This window comes from Dipteris shenzhenensis, chromosome 19, assembly GCF_047967505.1.
Source record: "Dipteris shenzhenensis isolate YYH24624 ecotype China chromosome 19, Dip_SZ_1.0, whole genome shotgun sequence".
Classification (NCBI taxonomy): Eukaryota; Viridiplantae; Streptophyta; class Polypodiopsida; order Gleicheniales; family Dipteridaceae; genus Dipteris; species Dipteris shenzhenensis.
The window spans coordinates 9644796-9664916 of NC_141614.1; the positions used below are offsets into that span (position 1 = coordinate 9644796).

General features: G+C 47.2%; 1 pseudogene; it reads left to right on the forward strand.

Moving 5' to 3' along the window:
* The first annotated feature begins 138 nt into the window (after positions 1 to 138).
* LOC147890044 (25S ribosomal RNA) lies at positions 139 to 2154 on the forward strand (annotated as a pseudogene).
* Positions 2155 to 20121: the final 17967 nt, after the last annotated feature.

Below are 20121 nucleotides of genomic sequence, written 5' to 3' on the forward strand. Positions count from 1 at the left end.
GCACAGGGCGATGCCTCACCGTGAGGGTGGTCCGCCGTCCCCCGACCGAGGGGCAGTTGTTCACGGCGCGACGATGCGTGACGGTGCGCTGGTCGATGTGGAAGGGCTCGCGGGTCCTCAAACCCGCGCTCGCGACATGGACCTCGGATCAGGTGAGGCTACCTGCTGAGTTTAAGCATATCACTAAGTGGAGGAGAAGAAACTCACGAGGATTTTCCCAGTAGCGGCGAGCGAACAGGAAAGAGCCCAGCTTGAGAATCGCACGGCCCCGCCACACGAATTGTAGTCTGGAGAGGCATCCTCTACGACACACCGAGCCCAGGTCCCTTAGAAAGGGGCGTCGGAGAGGGTGAGAGCCCCGTCACGAGCTCGGACCCTGTCGCTCCACGAGGCATCATCGGTGAGTCGGGCTGTTTGAGAATGCAGCCCTAAGCAGGTGGTAAGTTCCATCCAAGGCTAAATACAGGTGAAAGACTGATAGCAAACAAGTACCACGAGGGAAAGATGAAAAGGACTTTGAAAAGAGAGTTAAAGAGTGCTTGAAATTGAAGGGAGGGAAGCGAACGGAGGCTGCGGGCGTGCCTCAGTCGGATGTGAAACGGTGCGAGCTGGTCCGCCACTCGATGCGAGGTGCTGGTCAGCGTGGGCTGGCGCGGCGGGACAAGAGCAAGCTCTCGAAGTCCCACCTATGCCATCGTGCGGGCTGAGGAACGAAGCGTGCATCGATCGTGGCGGGCTTTACGCACCTACGTGTTCGAGACACTAGCGCTCTGGGCTTTCCATTCGACCCATCTTGAAACATGGACCAAGGAGTCTAACATGTATGTGAGCTCGTGGGTGGCAAACCCACGGAGGCGCAAGGAACTTGACAGGTGGGACCCCCCCCGAGGGGTGCACCATCGACCGACCGTGATCTTCTGTGAAAGGCTCGAGTGGGAACCTGCTGGGACTCAAAAGATGGTGAACTATGCTCGAGCAGGGCGAAGCCAGAGGAAACTCTGGTGGAGGCTCATACCGATACTGACATGCAAATCGTTCATCAGACTTGGGTATAGGGGCAAAAGACTAATCGAACCATCTAGTAGCTGGTTCCCTCCGAAGTTTCCCTTAGGATAGCTGGAGCTCCTCGTAGGTTTATCGGGTAAAGCAAACGATTAGAGGCATCGGGGGTGCAACACCCTCGACCTATTCTCAAACTTTACATAGGTAAGTGGCCAGGGTGGCTCTGTTGAACCCCAGCACAGAATGTGAGCTCCAGTGGACAAGGGGAATCTGAGTGTTTAATTAAAACAAAGCATTGGGATGGTCCCAGCGGATGCTGACGCAATGTGATTTCTGCCTAGTGCTTTGAATGTCAAAGTGAAGAAATTCAACCAAGCGCGGGTAAACGAGCGCGGGTAAACGGCGGGAGTAACTATGACTCTCTTAAGGTAGCCAAATGCCTCATCATCTAATTAGTGATGCACATGAATGGATTAACGAGATTCCCACTGTCCCTATCTACTACGTAGCAAAACCACAGCCAAGGGAATGGACTTGGAAGAATCAGTGGGGAAAGAAGACCCTGTTGAGCTTGACTCTAGCCCGACTTTGTGAAATGACTTGAGAGGTGTAGAATAAGTGGGAACCTCTGGCACAAGTGAAATACCACTACTTTTAACATTATTTTACTTACTCCATGAGGTGGAGGCGGGGCTCGGCCCCTGCTTCTAGCCTTAAGGCACGCCCGTGCGCCGATCCAAGCAAAGGACATTGTCAAGTGGGGAGTTTGGCTGGGGCGGCACATCTATTAAAAGATAACGCAGGTGTCCTAAGATGAGCTCAATGAGAACAGAAATCTCGTGTGGAACAAAAGGGGAAAAGCTCATTTGATTTTGATTTTCAGTACAAATATGAAGTATGAAAGCATGGCCTATTGATCCTTTAGTGTTTCGGAACTTGAAGCTAGAGGTGTCAGAAAAGTTACCACAGGGATAACTAGCTTGTGGCAGCCAAGCGTTCATAGCGAGGTTGCTTCTTGATCCTTCACTGTCGGCTCTTCCTATCATTACGAAGCAGAATTTGGCGAAGTGGAGAAAGGTTCCATGTGAACAGCAATTGGACATGGGTTAGTCGATCCTAAGAGATGGGGTAGTCCTGTGTCAAGGGCGCAATGCGCCATGCATCGAAAGGGAATCGGGTCGACTCATTCTCAAACCGAGATGTGGTGGTGGACGGTAACGTGACTGAATCCGGAGACACCGGCGAAGGCCTCAAGAAGAGTTCTCTTTTCTTTTTAATGGCCCGTCCACCTTGGAATCGGATCAACCGGAGATAGGGTTTAGCAGCTGTTAAAGTGCCGCACGTCTCGCAGCATCCGCTGCACCCCCGACGGCCCGTGAAAATTTGGAGGAGCGATTGCTGATCACACCCGATCGTACTCATAACCGCATCAGGTCTCTGAGGTGAATAACCTCTGGTCGATAGAGAAATGTAGGTAAGGGAGGTCGGCAAAATGGATCCGTAACTTCGGGAAAAGGATTGGCTCTGAGGGCTGGGTCTAGGGGTCTGCGGTCGGACCTTGGAGGTTGTTGGGGGTCTACCTGCCAAACCGGGGAGCAAAGGAAAAGAGAGAAGAGAAAAAAAAAAAAAGAGTTAGGGAACTTTGCCCTCGTGACACCCTCCACCCCCCCCTTTTTTGGATTGCCTGTTCCGAAGGGAGGGGGACCGGTGGAGTCATGGGTGGGAGATGATGGGAGGAGGATGGCGGGGTCTTCACTTGAAGTCGGTTCCCCATCCTGCCCCAATCGTCTCGTCCCCCAAACATGCTCTTGTCGTCTCGGCCCCCCTATCCCGCCCTCTGGTCGATGCGGTGTCTCGGCCTTGGGTGGCTGGGATTCTCGCCCCGAAATGGCTGTCGCGTCGTCTCACCCCTCCTCGACGTGTTGTCTCGGCACCTTGGCGTGGGATGGGGTTTTCGGCCCGAAACAGCCGTCGCATCATCTCGCCCATCCCTAACGCGTCGTCACGGCGTCTTGTCCTTGGGTGGGGTTTTCATCGCGAGACGGCTGTCGCATCGTCTCGTCGCTCCCCGATGCATCGTCGTGGCATCTCGGCCTTGGGTGGGGTTTTCACCGGGAGATGGCCATCTCGTCGTCTTGCCCATCCCCGATGCGTCGTCGTGGCATCTCGGCCCTTGGGTGGGGTTTCGGACCTGAGACAGCCGTCTCGTCATCTCGCCCATCCTCGACAAGTCGTCGCAGCGTCTCAGCCATGGGTGGGGTTTCTGCAGCCGTCGCATCATCTCGCCCATACCCGGTGCATCGTCGCGGGCTCTCACTCTCGGGCTTGGGTGGGGTTTTCACCGCGAGACGGCCATCGCATCATCTCGACCCTCCTCGACGTGTCGTCGCGGCGTCTCGGCCCTGGGTGGGGTTTTTGCCGCAAGACAACCGTCGCGTCGTCTCGCCCCTCCCTGATGCGTCATCACAGCGTCTGGGCCGTGGATGGGGTTTTCAGCCTGATATGGCCATCGCGTCGTCTCACCCATTCCCAGCACATCATCACGGCGTCTGGGCCTTGCATGGGGTTTTTGCCACGAGACGACCGTCGTGTCGTCTCACCCCTCCCTGATGCATCGTCGCGATGTCTTGGCCTTAGGTGGGGTTTTTGTTGTGACACGGCCATCGTGTCATCTCGCCCATCCCCGACGTGTCATCACGGTCTTGGGTGGGGTTTTTTCCCCCAGACAGTATTAGCCAGAAAAGAAATCAAGACCAGAGGCTAGAGGCTAAGCATGGCGATGCTCGAGGGCCATAGAGAAAAGGAGATTGTGAGGGCGAACCGTTGTCATGGGAGGGGAAAAGGAATTAGAAGTGGAGGGAAGGAAGAGGGAGACTATGACACAAGGGGAAAAGGAGAGGGGGAAGAGAAGCATGTACATGATAGGAGGAGGAATGTAGAGATGGAGACATCAAGGGAAGAGAACCATACTTTATTTCAAAGAAAGGATGAGAGGGGAAATATCAAAATACTAGCTAGGTGGCTTTACAAGAATGAGCGTGTCTCATCAAGGAATAGCCCCCTCCTTTTATAGCCAAAAGAGGGGGTCTCTCCTAATTAATGTATCCGAGATGTATCCTCCCACATGCATGGTGTGTGTGGAAAAGTCTCCCATGTGGGCTAGGCGGTTACGCACTCTCAATTGTGTGCAACAACACTTTGCCTCAATTTTCCACATAAATCAAGCCCCATATCTCAAGTCTATGATACTCCCTTGGTCTCTTCCCAATTTTATAATATGTTCAAACCTCTAGGAGGACAAGTGGAAGGTTGGCACAAGGAATCTTGCCACCTCATCCTACTTTCCCCATTATTTAACTTGCTCTCTTGGACCTTCTATACCTCCCCCACATGGGCCTATCCCATATGGAGGGAATAACTCAATATAATATCCATCTCCACCTATTTTATATTACTTCTCCCATGGACTTTGAGCCATATCTCACTAAATGCAGCCTAGGTGGAGGGGTGGCACATGGAGGAGCCATGCCACCTTACATTTTATAATATTACTATCATGGATTATGTACAACACACCTTATGGGTCCTCTTACATGGAAGGGTGGCACATGGTCATGCCCTGCCCCCTCAACCTTGGTCCCTATGCACACCATATTTTATTATACTATTGCCACATATACAAACACACACATATATTAATGCCTTTTTCCTTAGACAATTTTATCCATAACAGTCCCCCCCCCAGGTAGGGAATGCACAACATTTCCATGCCTGGGTCCATCACGCACAAAGAAAGGCTTGAGGTAATGCTTGTTGATCACCTTCTTGCCATATGGTTCATGCAACTCCTGAACTTGTACAGAGCCATTGCTACGTTCCTTGATGACTTTGTATGGACCAGTCCACAGTGGCAGAAACTTCTTATCCATTTGGTGGTCCAATCTATTATCAAAGCATAGCACAACATCCCCCTCAGCAAACTGTCTTTCCCATCCCTTGTGAATCTTAGCATCCAAGCGGGCCTTTTGTCGATTCTTTTGGATCTCTGTCTGGTGTAGTGCAAGGCATCGGGTTTCATCTAACTTCTCAAGTTGTACCAATCTGGCCTCTACATGTTCATCTTCTGCCATCCTTTGTTCCTATGCCAATCTCAAGGCCGGAATCTCTATCTCTAGTGGTAAAACTGCCTCAGTACCATACACCAACTCAAAAGGAGTGTGACCTATAGATGTTTTATGAGTGATGTTGTAAGCCCACACAGCTTCAGTGACCTTCTGATCCCATTGGCTCCTGTTCCCTGTGGCCATTTTTCCCATGGTTTTACAAAGGAGGCCATTGGTCCGCTCTGTTTGACCCATGGATGCTGGATAATAGATGCTAGAAGTGTGATGATCAATACCCATGCGATCCATGAGTAACTCCACTGCTTCATTTAAGAATGGACTCCCATGGTCAGAGATAATCTCCATGGGTGTCCCAAACCTTGTGCAGATACGTTCAAATATGAAATTTGAAACTGCCTTACCATTTGCAGCGGGGAGGGTGATAGCTTCAACCCACTTAGTGACATACTGAGTGGCTATCAAAAGATACTTCTTTTTGCGGGCAGTCATGGGCAAGGGCCTGACAAAATCTATTCCCCACTTCTGAAACGGATGGATGGACATCACTGGGTGATGTTGCCCAGGACGCAAATCCTTCCTACCAAAGAATTGGCATGGTTCACAAGTTTTGCATTACAAAGTGACATCCTTGAACAAGGTCGGCCAATAGTATCCAGCATGTAAAATCTTCTTTGCTGTATAGTCACTGGCATAGTGGCCTCCACAAAATCCATCATGATAATGCTTCAATACCTTAGGCACTTCATCTGCATCAATGGCCCGTCTTAGTACCCCATCCATGCCTTGACGGTACAACACCCCATCAAGGAGGGTGTAGCGCCTACTATCTCTACGGATCTTCTTTCTCTCATAGCTAGTACTTTCTGAACGAAAGGAGAAAGCAGTCAAAAACTTGTAGATACCACCATACCATGGATCCCCAACTTCTATGGCTGCTACAAGGGTTACATCAAGGCACTCCTCTAAATCAATCAAAGCATTCTTCAAGTTGGAACAACCCCCTTTTACAATTTTGAAAGAAAAATCATATTCTTGTAGAACTGCCAACCATTTGGCCAACCGGCCCATGGGATTTGGTGATTGAAGAACCTGCTTTGCAAGACCAGTGCTAGTGAGTATAAAGAAGGACTTTCCAGCCACATAATGCTTAAATTTCTCAATGCAAAACACCAAAGACAAGGCATGCTTGTCAACCTCTGAATAGCGTTGCTCAGTGTCGAGAAATTGTCGAGAAGAAAATCGAACGGGATACATGAACCGATCCTCCCCTTGCTGGAGAAGAATACCTACAAGAGTGTGCTCACCAAACCCAGGATTGATATAGAAAGTCTTTGACCACCAATCTGGATTGCATAGAATGGGTTCTGAAACCAGAGCATTCTTGATTTGTGCAAACCCATGATGACAATCCTCATCCCAAGAGAAATCAACCCCATCTTTTAATAGCATAGTCATGGGTCGTGTCAAAGTAGCATATTGATCAATGAAGCGGCGATAGTATCCTGCTAGATTGACAAACGAGCGTACCTGACATTTGGTTGTAGGTGGGGAGAGCTTAAGGATGGCTTCTACCTTCTCGGGGTCAGGCTTAACGCCCTTGGATGAGATAATATGTCCCAATAACCTCCCTTGAGTGGCTCCAATGGTGCATTTCTCAGGGTTGAGACTGCCATTTGCATCATTGACCCTTTGGAAGGCCAATCTAACCTTCATGACATGCTCCTTACGTGACGAGATTGTACAGAAATCATCTAAAAACACCTCCAAGAAATCCCCCAAATAAGGAGCAAACACCATCTGCATAAATCTTTGAAAGGTAGCAGGAGCATTGGTGAGGCCAAATGGCATTACTTTGAATGCAAATGTCCCCCAGGGTGTGGCAAATGTGGTTTTAAGCACATCTTCTTCGGCAATTCTGATTTGATAAAACCCAGAGTAACCATCACAGAAAGTATACATCTCATGACCACTTACCTTCTCAAGAATGAGGTCTTGAAAGGGCAAAGGATGATGATCCCTCTTGGTGGCGGCATTGAGTTTCTTATCGTCAATGCAGACCCGCCACTTGTTGTTTTTCTTTGGGGTGACTACCACTGGTGAAACCCATTCAGTATTGTGAACCGGAACAATAAACCCAGCCTCTACAAGCTTCTGCAACTCTGAGCACAAAGCATTGGTCTATAGGGACCCTAATCTCCGACACTTCTGAGCCACAGGCTTCGCATTAGGCTTCAGGGACATGGCAGTCACATGGCGAAGGTGGTGGTAGCTAGTTGCAAAGAGGTCAGGGAAATCTTTGAACATTTCTAGGAACTCATCTTTCTCACTTGGAGTGAGGTCTAGGGAAAGCATAGATTCAAGCTGTTGAGGACTAGCTATTATCTTTTCTGCAAGTGGCAGGGTCGGAGACACCCCCATCATGTAAACTTCCTCCTCTGAGAATTCCTCCCCCCCGTCTGATTCTTCCATGGATTCAGACATCGAGGATGAGAGAGTATCACTGTCTTGCTCCTCTTCTTCTTCCGATTCCATGGCACCGGGTTGCACCGAGATCTTCTCCTTGGAAGCACCAAAAGACATGTGTCCTGTCTTCCAATAGCTGACTGCATCACTCTTTCTCAACCATGGTCTCCCGAGTATGGCTGGGTAACTTATGCCTGTATCTTCAATGTCCACTACATAGAAATTGACAGTGGTCGTCTACCCATTGACAGTGATGGGCAAATCCTCAATGACTCCTAGGGTGGCGAGTCATCGACCATTTGCTACCTTGATTCGAGTGGAGGAATGCCTTGTACATTTCAAATTCAATTTCTTCATGATTCGAGGCACCATGATATTACATGCAGCTCCCCCATCAACACACACATTTTTGACGTGGCAATTATCTATGATGACATCTACTGTATCTGGGTGCCGATCAATTTCTTCGGAGATAGAAGATACCTCTCGTACCTTTCCCTTTTTCTTGCTTTTCCTTGTTGAGAGACCTTGCTGCAGCTCACGTCTCACCTTAGGGCTTAATGCTATTAGTTGAGGGAGCGTGATGCTCAAAGACTGATGAGCAAGGTCCTGGACGACCGAATAGTCTTCTTGCCTTGAGCCGATGGAAAAATCTGAGGGTGACCACTTACTCCTGCGAGATCTTTTAGTCTTCTCTGTTGGTGGGTCTGCCATCTCAGCATCTGAGGGCTCTGAAAAGGACACCTTCTTCCTGGGGTGGCCCGGTCCACGATTTGGAGAGGGGTCCGAGGTGGCACGACTTCTTTTCCCGAGGTCAAGGATCTCTTCATCAGAATCCTCAGTGCCTGACTCACTTAGAAGATTCACCCTTGGAATATTGGGGCATTCTGTGCGATAATGACCCTTCTGGTGGCACTCGTAGCATACAACATTAGCACGATCTCTTGGAGGGCGGTTGGCTTGATTTTTGATGTCCACCATCTCAAGCCGAAGATCATTCAGGGCTTTGGCTAGGTCATTGACTCCAGGTTCTGTTGCAGGGGGGGCCTCTTTAGTTGGAGGGGCCACGGGAGTAGAGAGGAGGGGGGCTCGTGGGCGAGGCTGGGGAAATCTTCGAGGCGGAGGGTGAGAATATACACCTTGTTGAGGGTAAGCATCTAAGGGAGGACCATACATTTGAGGTGGAGGCGGTGGATACATCCCTGATGAGGGGTGGGGGTATGGCCCTGAGTTAGACCCCCCAAGTTGTTGTTGCAGGAATTGAGGGGGTTGCGGAGGGACAATCATCTTCTTTGAAGCGGGGTCAGACTGAACTTTATCAAACTTTTGAGCAATCTCATGTGCTAGCACCATAGTTTCTGGATTCTCCCATTTAAGCTTGAGGCGGAATTCATCACTTGCTCCTACTACAAGGTAGCCCAGCACATGCTGAGTCATTCCAGCTCTAAATCCGGCATTGTCCTCCTGCGTGGCAATTAAATGGTCCAGGAGCACGGCCGCTCGATCCACATATCGACGTGCCATCTCACCTTCTGATTGCTTCAAGTTTGCCACCTGCAGGTACACATTCTCCGGCTCCTCTTCTTTGCTGAAATACTCAATCATCGCTGCTGTCAACCTTGGCCAGCTTTTGCGAACGTCTTCGGCCTGCTTCTCATACTACACTTGAGCCAAACCCTCTAGAAATGTGGGAAGAACCAATAGCCATCTGTCTTCAGTAAGAAAGTTGAGAGAAACACAATGGCATTTGAAGGCCACAAGATACTCATTTGGATTTTCTTCCACCCGTCCACAAAACACGGGAATGTCAGCCATGCTTAGAAGATGGAAAAGAGAGGCTTATCTATGGACAACAATAGAAAGAGAAAGCTTGAACTGAAAATCGGGTGAAGATACATCCACAAAGCACACATAGGCAGGGTAGGGTGTGACTGGTGTAGTGTGAAATACTACACGGGAAGAATTTTTAGCATAGAATAGCACATAGACAATCTTAAAAGGGCCAACCCTCATGATATCACATCCATCTTTACAAGCGAGGGTTAGAGGCGTGGCGTTGCATGAGGTTGTTCATCAAGGCAAACAAGAATGCCATGACAAATGTCAACAGTTGGAGAGCTTGCACATCACCTTCAGCTTCTTCTAGTTCTTGTAGTCACCATGATATTTCTTCAAGGGGTGTGCGGTCTGGCATAGTTCTTTTGAGCAATGTCCTTGAGGACCTTTCTGATGATCTTCCGAAGTCGGTGAACTCGTATCAAGTATGCCCAACACTTAGTTTCATGATGACCACAACCTTTGCATTCCTTACAAATGATCACCATCCTTCATGGCTTGTGGCTTTGTTGGGGTGGTGCTTCCACTCGCGTCATGCGTGATTGAAGTACAAGCTTCACATGCCAAGAAATCAGCAACTAGATTTCGAGCTCGAGGGATATGCTGAATTTTTACCTCTTCAAATTGGTTGCAAAGTTCCAATGCTTGTTGATGTCATGGAACCAAGCCTTTGCTCCGCACCTTCCACCTCCCACTAACTTGTTCACACACTAGTTGAGAATCTCCTTGCACTTCAAGTTGCTTGGCATGATGTTCTTGTGCCTTTTGTAGCCCAAAAATGAGCGCCAAGTACTCAGCTTGATTGCAAGTACTTGCAGGTGCAGACTTGCTGTAACAATACTCCTCACCAAGGCTGCTGGCGTTGAAGGTCGACATGAAGATCAAGGAAGACATCTCGTGCATTGGTAGCCGTAAGGTGTGGAGGACCAGGCACCAATTCCTTAAACGCATCGAGAAGTGACATAAATGTCCACCCTCCTCGTGTGGCATGCGTCCGTGAAGTGATCTTGGAGAAGTTCTGAATCGGCGATCTAGCAGGAGATGTGGATAGAGCACATAAAATGAAGTATTTTTGCTTTTTACAGCAAGAGCAAACTCCCCACGGTTAGAGAGTTACAGTTCCCGCAATTTCAATATATGAACAAAAATCATTACATTTTTACCACTTCCAACTTGTTGGCCCAATGATAAATCTCCCTTTTGTGAAGGGGGAGGTCTTGGGTTCAAATCCTACTCTTTAATAAAAAGAGAGGAGAGGAGAGGAGAAGGAGAAGAGAAAGAGAAAGAGAAGAGAGAGGGGGGCGCGGGATCTGCTGTTACAGTTTTGCAGGAACTCAGAAAACTGTCCGCGACCAGAAGCCGCAGCAATCCAGAAAACTGTCGCACGGGCAGTAGACGCACGGAGTGAGAAGACTATCCACGACCAGAAGCTGCAGTAGTCCAGGAAATTGTCGCACAGGTGAACGCAGTAGACATGCGAAGTGAGAAAACTGTCCGTGACCAGAAGTTGCAGCAGCCCAGAAAACTGTCACGTGGGCAGTAGACGCACGGAGCGAGAAGACTGTCCACGACCAGAAGCCGCAGTAGTCCAGGAAACTGTCGCACAGGTGAATGCAGTAGACATGCGAAGTGAGAAAACTGTCTGCGACCAGAAGTTGCAGCAGCCCAAAAAACTGTCGCACGGTCAAACACAGTAGATGCGCGAATCGAATGCGCACGCAGTAGCTTAGAAGGAGCACAGATGGTACAGTTTTGCAGATGCGACCGGTACGAGTAGAAGATTCACCACTAGCCATGGAAATTCGTATCCCAGCAGCCACACCATTTCTATTAGCTGGAAAAGAAATCAAGACCAGAGGCTAGAGGCTAAGCATGGCAACGCTCGAGGGCAATAGAGAAAAGGAGATCGTGAGGGCGAACCGTTGTCATGGGAGGGAAAAAGGAATTAGAAGTGGAGGGAAGGAAGAGGGAGACTATGACACAAGGGGAAAAGGAGAGGGGGAAGAGAAGCATGTACATGAGAGGAGGAGGAATGTAGAGATGGAGACATCAAGGGAAGAGAACCATACTTTATTTGAAAGAAAGGATGAGAGGGGAAATATCAAAATACTAGCTAGGTGGCTTTACAAGAATGAGCGTGTCTCATCAAGGAATAGCCCCCTCCTTTTATACCCAAAAGAGGGGGTCTCTCCTAATTAATGTATCCTCCCACATGCATGGTGTGTGTGGAAAAGTCTCCCATGTGGGCTAGGCAGTTATGCACTCTCAATTGTGTGCGACAACCCTTTGCCTCAATTTTCCACATAAATCAAGCCCCATATCTCAAGTCTATGATACTCCCTTGGTCTCTTCCCAATTTTATAATATGTTCAAACCTCTAGGAGGACAAGTGGAGGGTTGGCACAAGGAATCTTGCCACCTCATCCTACTTTCCCCATTATTTAACTTGCTCTCTTGGACCTTCTATACCTCCCCCACATGGGCCTATCCCATATGGAGGGAATAACTCAATATAATATCCATCTCCACCTATTTTATATTACTTCTCCCATGGACTTTGAGCCATATCTCACTAAATGCAACCTAGGTGGAGGGGTGGCACATGGAGGAGCCATGCCACCTTACATTTTATAATATTACTATCATGGATTATGTACAACACACCTTATGGGTCCTCTTACATGGAAGGGTGGCACATGGTCATGCCCTGCCACCTCAACCTTGGGCCCTATGCACACCATATTTTATTATACTATTGCCACATATACAAACACACACATATATTAATGCCTTTTTCCTTACACAATTTTATCCATAACAACGGCCGTCTCATCATCTCGCCCCTCCCCGGTGCATCGTCGCGGTCTTGGGTGGGGTTTTCACCCTGAGACAACCGTCCCGTCATCTTGCCCCTCCATGACGCATCATCGCGGCATCTCGGCCTTGGGTGGGGTTTTTGCCATGAGATGGCCGTCACGTCGTCTCGCCCCTCTCAGGCGTATCATCACGGCGTCTCGGCCTTGGGTGGGGTTTTCCCCGCAAGATGGTCGTCGTGTCGTCTCGCCCCTCCTCGATGCGTCATCGCGACGTCTTGGCCTTGGGGGGGTTTTCGCTTTGAGACGACCGTCGTCTTGCCCCTCCCCGGTGCATCATCGTGGCGTCTCCGCCTTGGGTGGGGTTTTTGCCACGAGACGGCTGTCGCATCCTATCGCCCCTCTCCGGTGCATCATCGCCATGTCTCCACCTTGGGTGGGGTTTTCACCGTGACACGGCCGTCGCATCGTCTCGCCCCTCCTCGGTGCATCGTCGCAGCGTCTTGGCCTTGGGTGGGGTTTTTGGCCCGAGACGGCCGTGTCTCACCTCTCCCCGATGTGTCGTCGCTGCATCTCAGGCTTGGGTGGGGTTTTCGGCTCGAGATAGCCGTCGCGTCATCTCGCCCATCCCTGTCACGTCGTCACGGCCTTGGGTGGCATTTTCGGCCCGAGACGGTCATCGCGTCGTCTCGCCCCTCGTCGGCACATCCTCATGGTGTCTCGGCCTTGGGTGGGGTTTTCGGCCCGAGATGGTGGTCGCGTCGTCTCGCCCCTCGCCGACGCGTCATTGTGGCATCTCGGCCTTGGGTGGGGTTTTCACCGCGAGATGGCCGTCAAATCGTCTCGCCCCTCCCCGGCGTGTCATCGTGGCGTCTTGACCTTGGGTGGGGTTCTCGGCTCGAGATGGCCGTCGCATCGTCTCGCCCCTCCTCGACGCGTCCTCGCGGTATCTCGGCCTTGGGTGGGGTTTTCGGCCCGAGATGGCCATCGTGTCATCTTGCCCCTCGCCAATGCGTCGTCGCGACGTCTCGGCCTTGGGTGGGGTTTTTGTCGCAAGACGGCCGTCGCATCGTCTCGCCCCTCCCTGATGCATCGTCGCAGCGTCTTGGCCTTGGGTGGGGTTTTCACCGCGAGACGGTCGTTTTGCCCCTCCTTGTCGCCCCTCCTTGATGTGTCATCAGGGCGTCTCGGCGTTGGGTGGGGTTTTCACCATGAGACAGCCGTCTCGCCCCTCCCCGGTGCATCTTCGGGGCATCTTGACCTTGGGTGGGGTTTTCGTCGTGAGACGGCCGTCACGTCATCTCGCCCCTCCCCGATGTCACGAGGGCAATGTTTCCCTAAATGTTTTTTTCTCTTTTCTCTTTTCCTTTGCTCCTCGGTTTGGTCCCCTACCGAGATCCCAAAGTACCTGCTTGACCTCTGGTTTTGCAACTACCTTGCTGAGGGGAACTCCACCTGATTGCCATCCTTCACCTTCACAAAGGTTTCCTGGCCAACAAACACTCAAAGGAATGAACTAGAACTCCTTCCGAGAGCTCCGGCTATGAAGAACCTCTCCTTAGCATAAAGCTTGCCAAAGCGCCGTGTAGCAAAAGTAATGCCTGCTACTTGCTCCGGAAACTCAGGACAAGAGGAGGAACATGCCTATGAAGTCTGATTCCAAAAGCCCCCTCTTTGGCTAGTTGGGACTAACTAAATTTAGTTGGGGCTAAACTAGCAAGACCGCCAAAATGGACTAGGTGTGCCTCCAAATTTAGCAAATTGTGCTAAAAGAAATGGGCCAACCGCCGAGAGAACTCAGACCTCCAGCTTCATACGTGCAACGCCTATCGTTGGGCTAGCCGAGTGCCCTAGTCTTGGTTAGTGTAACCAAGGCTAGACACTTAGCGAAATAGAGTACCTTCCCGGTCGTGAGGCTCCCAAAAATCTGCATAGCCGCAAGGGTATTTGAACCCACGACCTCCTTCCATGCACGTGAGGCACCAACCACCGAGCCAACTCCTGGTTGATATAACCAAGCGGTACCACTTAGTTATATTTTGTACTTTCCCGAACGCGGGCACTCCCAAAAGGTTTGCGCATCACCATGCTCAGAATCGAAAACAGCACGGCCGGGAACTCACACGCAGTGCCGAAAGTTGAGCTAGCCACGGAGCCTTATCTTGGTTAGTGTAACCAAGCAGGGCTCCTTGGCTATACTGTGTTCTTTAGAGATAAGCAAAAGGGGGTCGGCCCCCTCGTCGACTCGTGCCCTGCCTCTGCACCCGAAATCGAACCCCTGACCTCTGCGCATGCACCCGAAATACCTCACAGCGGCTCGGGGCCATGGCCTTGCTTACGTATAACTCCTGCCCATATGCTTTAATAGAAGCATTGGGGCCTTGGAGCTATGGCGACCTCCCCGCCACCATGCACACGTCAAAGGGTGGAACTCTGGCGTCGCACGAGCTCTAAGGGTCGGTGGGAGCTCACAGGGAAGATGGCACTGGCAATGGTTCGCGCTATCGACCGGGAGGATGCTCCTCAACTTTTTGTCCGCTTCTGTTGGTGGATTCGATCGATGGGCAAGAACTTCGTTGAGCTTGTTCTTGCAATCTGAGGCACGGCTAATATCACGGGCTTGGCCCTATGATCTTGTTGGTGGGGCGACGCTCTGGACCAACGGGTTCACTCAGTGGAGCTGTAGAGTTCCTATACGAAGCTTCCAAAGATTTGGCATGACAGAACTGCAAGTTCTGTCGGCTCCCGTCCGTCGATGTGGTTTCTCAGGGATTCGGTTCTCCCTTGTCTGAGCTGCGTGTGTCTTGCAACTTGGTAGGTGAGATATTTAGGAAGGCCTCCAGACCCTTATGAGATCGTGGACCCAATGGTTTAGTACAAAAGGCTCACGGCTCTCTGCATCGGCCAAGATACCTTCTGAGCGAAGACCTCTATGAGCATGGTGCCTCCCTTGTGCTTCCAAACGAGCTGCCCACTAGTAGGCTCCTTCCTTAGGCCAAGGGAAGCCCTGACTCCAAGGAGAGCTTCCGAAAAGACCTGCACACTCAGAATTCAATGAAGGGAAGGGGAGCATTGCTTGAAAGCCTCTCTACCTCAACACTTAGGAAACCCATACACAGAGCAGAGAGACAACAAAAGAGCCACTTGTATTCCAAAAGAAAGAGGCCCCGTGGTCAAAACACCACAGGGTGAAGATTACATTGAAGCATCTCTCAGATGCAAAGATCCTCACAACACTCTCTCAGGATTCTGGATGGAGCTCACAGCTCACGTTTCATATGAAAGAAGTCTTTCTTATGATGCATGGTAAGTTGTGTGTTACACAGCCACTGAGGCAAAAGGTTATGATAGAGAGCCATGCTCCCTCGTTTCAGGACATAGAGGGATATATTTTATAGTGAAGGCAATGGAACATTATTTTTATTGGCCTTCTTGTCAAGAGTCGTGCTCATGTAGAAACATAAATTCGATTGAATTACTTAAACACTCAAGACAACCATAGCAAGACATCCATCCATAGCAGACATTCAATAACAATCACAAGATAAGACAAATAGCACGTAGGTGCATCGATTGGGTGTGAATAAGCACACTTCCTCCGCACTGCCAAGTCTAAAATAAGACAAGGACAACCGTATTTGAATATCTTTTTTGGTGCTTTTTTGAGATGGTTACAAGGTATTTTTGGCTCAAAACTGGTAGCAAAATCTAGATACATAGTATGACAGTATCAATCCGAAGGAAGTACTCGCTGGTAGAAGATGCCCTCAATGGAAACACCATCTGGGGTGAAAATCTACAAAATAGCACCTACATGCCATTCAGGGTTAGTAATTAGCCCATAATAACATAAATCCACAAGAAAATAGTACCTAGATGTGTGTGTGTGTGTGTGTGTGTGTGTATATATATATATATATATATACGATTCCCAATGCTTAAGGCTATCGAAATGTTGAAAAAGATATCTTTAAGGTGGATTCCATGGCCAAATTAGGTCAAAAAACGGAACTGAAAATCCACAGCAACATAACACAAGGGAAAAGATTCGCTCATGGGTGAGGAAAGAAAGGAACCCTAAATCTGATTTACACAGGGAGAGAGACTAAGAAAAAGTGCAAAATTAGGATGGGAGACAGGGAGAAGATCCTATGCACGAATAGATTAGATTATAGCAACAAAATTGTTAAAAAGAGATGCGCAGGTTCGGCGATGTTACTTTGAAAAAATTAGAGTGCTCAAAGCAAGCCTATGCTCTGAATACATTAGCATGGAATAACGCGATAGGACTCTGGTCCTATTGTGTTGGTCTTCGAGACCGGAGTAATGATTAATAGGGACAGTTGCGGCCATTCGTATTTCATTGTCAGAGTGGAATTCTTGGAGTTATGAAAGACGAACTACTGCGAAAGCATTTTCCAAGGATGTTTTCATTAATCAAGAACGAAAGTTGGGGGCTCGAAGAGGATCAGATACCGAAGTTGGGGGCTGCAAGGTGAGTAAGCAAGCCATCGAAGACCTAAGTAGCAAATAATAAAAACTGAGCGAGGAGAAGACAATTGGCGGCTGCTCAAAGGACATAGAGAAGATGACATTTGATATATTCTCTTGTGGGATGGAAGGGTCGCAAAACCATATCATTCTTGGATTGCATTTTGTGGTCATATTTCATTTACCCTTCAGTGTATGGTGCATATACACCCCCATGGTACTCGCTAATTTTTTCTTACGCCTTGAGAAAATGGTGCAGCATTGGCTTGTGTGACAAGTCATGAATATTTTGTATTATGTTCGAGATTGTTGTGGGTGCCCAGCACTTGCCACTGATGCATAAAATGGATGTAACTTTTTCCTCTATCCCAGATTTATGAGGGTGTCTTGCCCGAGCCGAGAGAGCTCTCAAAAGGATATGTAATGATGGTGTGCTTTGAGTTGTGCATGCATGGGACGTTGCACAGGGTTGGTTCCTTTTCCCGAACACATGGGATGTTCAAAAAGCACTTGGGTGTCCCACCCGCATAGCACGGTGCACAAAGTGGAGTTCAAGTGTCTAGATTGGTAGACACATGCACACGCACATGGTTGTGCACTCCAAATTTTTCATTGAGGGGGAGTGTTGACAGATTAGCTTGGCAATGCCAAAGTGTAAGGGGTGAGAGGTGAAATGGTCACATATGATTGTACATTGAGGAGGGGTGTTGAAATATGCAATGTCCAAGTATTGGAGCATTATTGTGTGGGTACCCTAGAGAGGTATGTTTGTGGGAATTATGGTAGCCACACAAGAGGATGTGGACTACATGAATGATAAAATCATTTACCCTCTTTATATACAAATATAGTTTTTTTCCAAAAAAAGAGGAACCATCACAGAACTTAGAGTGCTGAGGTTGAATCTCATCCTTAATATCATGATGCTGCTACAAAATGTACGCGTCCCATGACTTCTTTGAGATTTAGGTGGAATGTTTATAACTACAACAAAATTGTTCGTTCTTACATTGAGAATTACTAATTGTGATAATTTTACTTTTGGGTATGTGTATTTGAAAATGAGACATTGAGCATGTGAAAAAATGAATTGCATTTAACTCAAGGAAGCATGCGCAAATGCATATGCCAGTACAAGGTGTTGCCTTTGCACTCTTTCACAAGGTTTGCAATCAATTTCTTGGTGGTTTTTATCTTTAACTATTGAAATATGCTAATAAAGAAGCATTATTTGGAGAACCTTGCACCAAGAGGCCATTAATAAATTTGATTCTTCCACATTGTGGAGAGAATTAGGCTATGAAACTCTTGAGCTAAAACACATGCAAGTATTCTTACATTTGGTAGCCTCTTTTGGTAGGTGCAAGCACTCCTGGCGTGCATTTGATTTGATCCACATGAATAGACATAATAGATTTCATGCTAATAATTTGCTGTAGATTTTCTCAAAATTAAGATTCTTCGAGAATAATTTTGTCATGGCCACTCATACTTCCTCTTCATTTACATGCAAGAGACCTATGTAGAAGATGTTATTGTAGAAGATGTGGTGAATGAGATGTGGCGAGTCAATTCTAAGGAAGAGGATAAAGTTGAAGTGTAGTCATAATGCAATGTCATGGAAAATTTTGACGATATACCTTTTATTTTGGTTGAAGAGTGCTCGAAGAGTGTAACTATACCTTTGATAGTGATTAGACAAATTTGATGAATCTCCTTCTTGCTTTATTTGTATATATCAAACACAAAATAAATATTCCCATGACTAAAAACATCCACAGATTACATGTAATGATATAAAAGAAGTTGATGATTATAGCTCATAAGGTAGAGTATTCAAGAATATATGGACTCATTAAATGTAATGAGAGATAAAAAATTAACTTGTGGAGTTCATATTTTCATTGCTAGAAAATATGTTATCTCATGTAACAATAAAAAGAAAGATCGGTTGCCACAATTAAAGAGCTTTTTGTGCAATGATATGAATTTCAGTGTAAATTCCAATGAGTAAGATGGATGAAGGCCATTGCACTGGCTCGAATTACATGTTGATCATTAATTGTCATAAATATGATTGGATTTCACACAAGTGAAATTAAAAATGCATGCATAGCTGTGCATTTAGTTAAAGATATTTTCATGAAATATTGTAGCCTTAAAAGTTAACCAGTCTCAAAAGAATGAGGCAATCTAAGGAATAATGTAATCAAAGAATGGAATTAAATAAAAACACAAAGAATAAAGGGCCACAAAACATTCTAGTTGATATGTGTTCTGGCCAAACTTATTTGATTGAAATTAAGTGTATGAGCTAATTGCAATTTGCATCATGATTAAAGTCCAAAAACTACTTAAGTGTATAAAAATTTTGTGGCAAGGTCGCCACCTTTGTCTTCTAGTCCTCATCTTTGGGTCATCTTCTAGCCCTTTTGTGGAAATGTACTTTTACAAATTTAACATTTTAGTTACATGTCTGCAAGCCTCTTATTTGTGTTCTTTCTTAGGCTCAATTTTCTTTTTTCTCGAATTCTAAGTAAGCTTTTTGGTGGGTCTCCAATGGCACGTCCTTATGATGCTACTACTATACACTCGAATGGTGAGGATTCATTCCTTATGTGTTAGTGGATTTTTTGGTTGTAACAAGTGGTTGAGATCAACAAGAGTATATTTTTCTTGTACTTACTCCGCATAGGGGATATGGTAGTATTACTATTATAACCCATAAAGGAGTCTTGATAGGTAGGCTGACAACAATAATATATAGTCCAAATGGGGGGACATTTATCCTTACTATCACTACTATTGATAAACAAGTCTTTTATAGATGGTTTCGTGAAGAGTTCCTTTGGAGAAGGAAAGATGTAAAAATGTAAAAGTTGGCATAATCTTTATTGTATTCAATTTTAAACTTCATCAACAATAGGATAGTAAAGATAAAGTGGAATTATAGTCTATCTTCATCTTTATGTATGCATTCTTGGTTTGTGTTTTTCTTGGGGTGTTGATGGATGCATCTACAAAAAATAAAAGGCTCACAGAACCAACTAATTGGGTCATGGATGCTTAGTCATGTACTCTTGGTAGTTTACCATGAATTATCAACACTAGGGATTTTATTACTCTATATCATTACAAATAGATTCTTACAAATATAGGTGGAGCTATAGCTTATGAGGGAGGCCTGTGACATGGAATGGCTCAATCCAAATTCTAGTTTTTTGAGAATATCTTCTAATCATTGCACTCCATGTCACCACATATTGTACTATTGGTAATTTATCAAACATTTCAAAATACTTATTTACATTTCCAAAAAACATTTGTAGGTTGACAATAAATTATTCTATCCTCATCCATGGCTATTGGATTTTCTATATTTTTCAATTAGG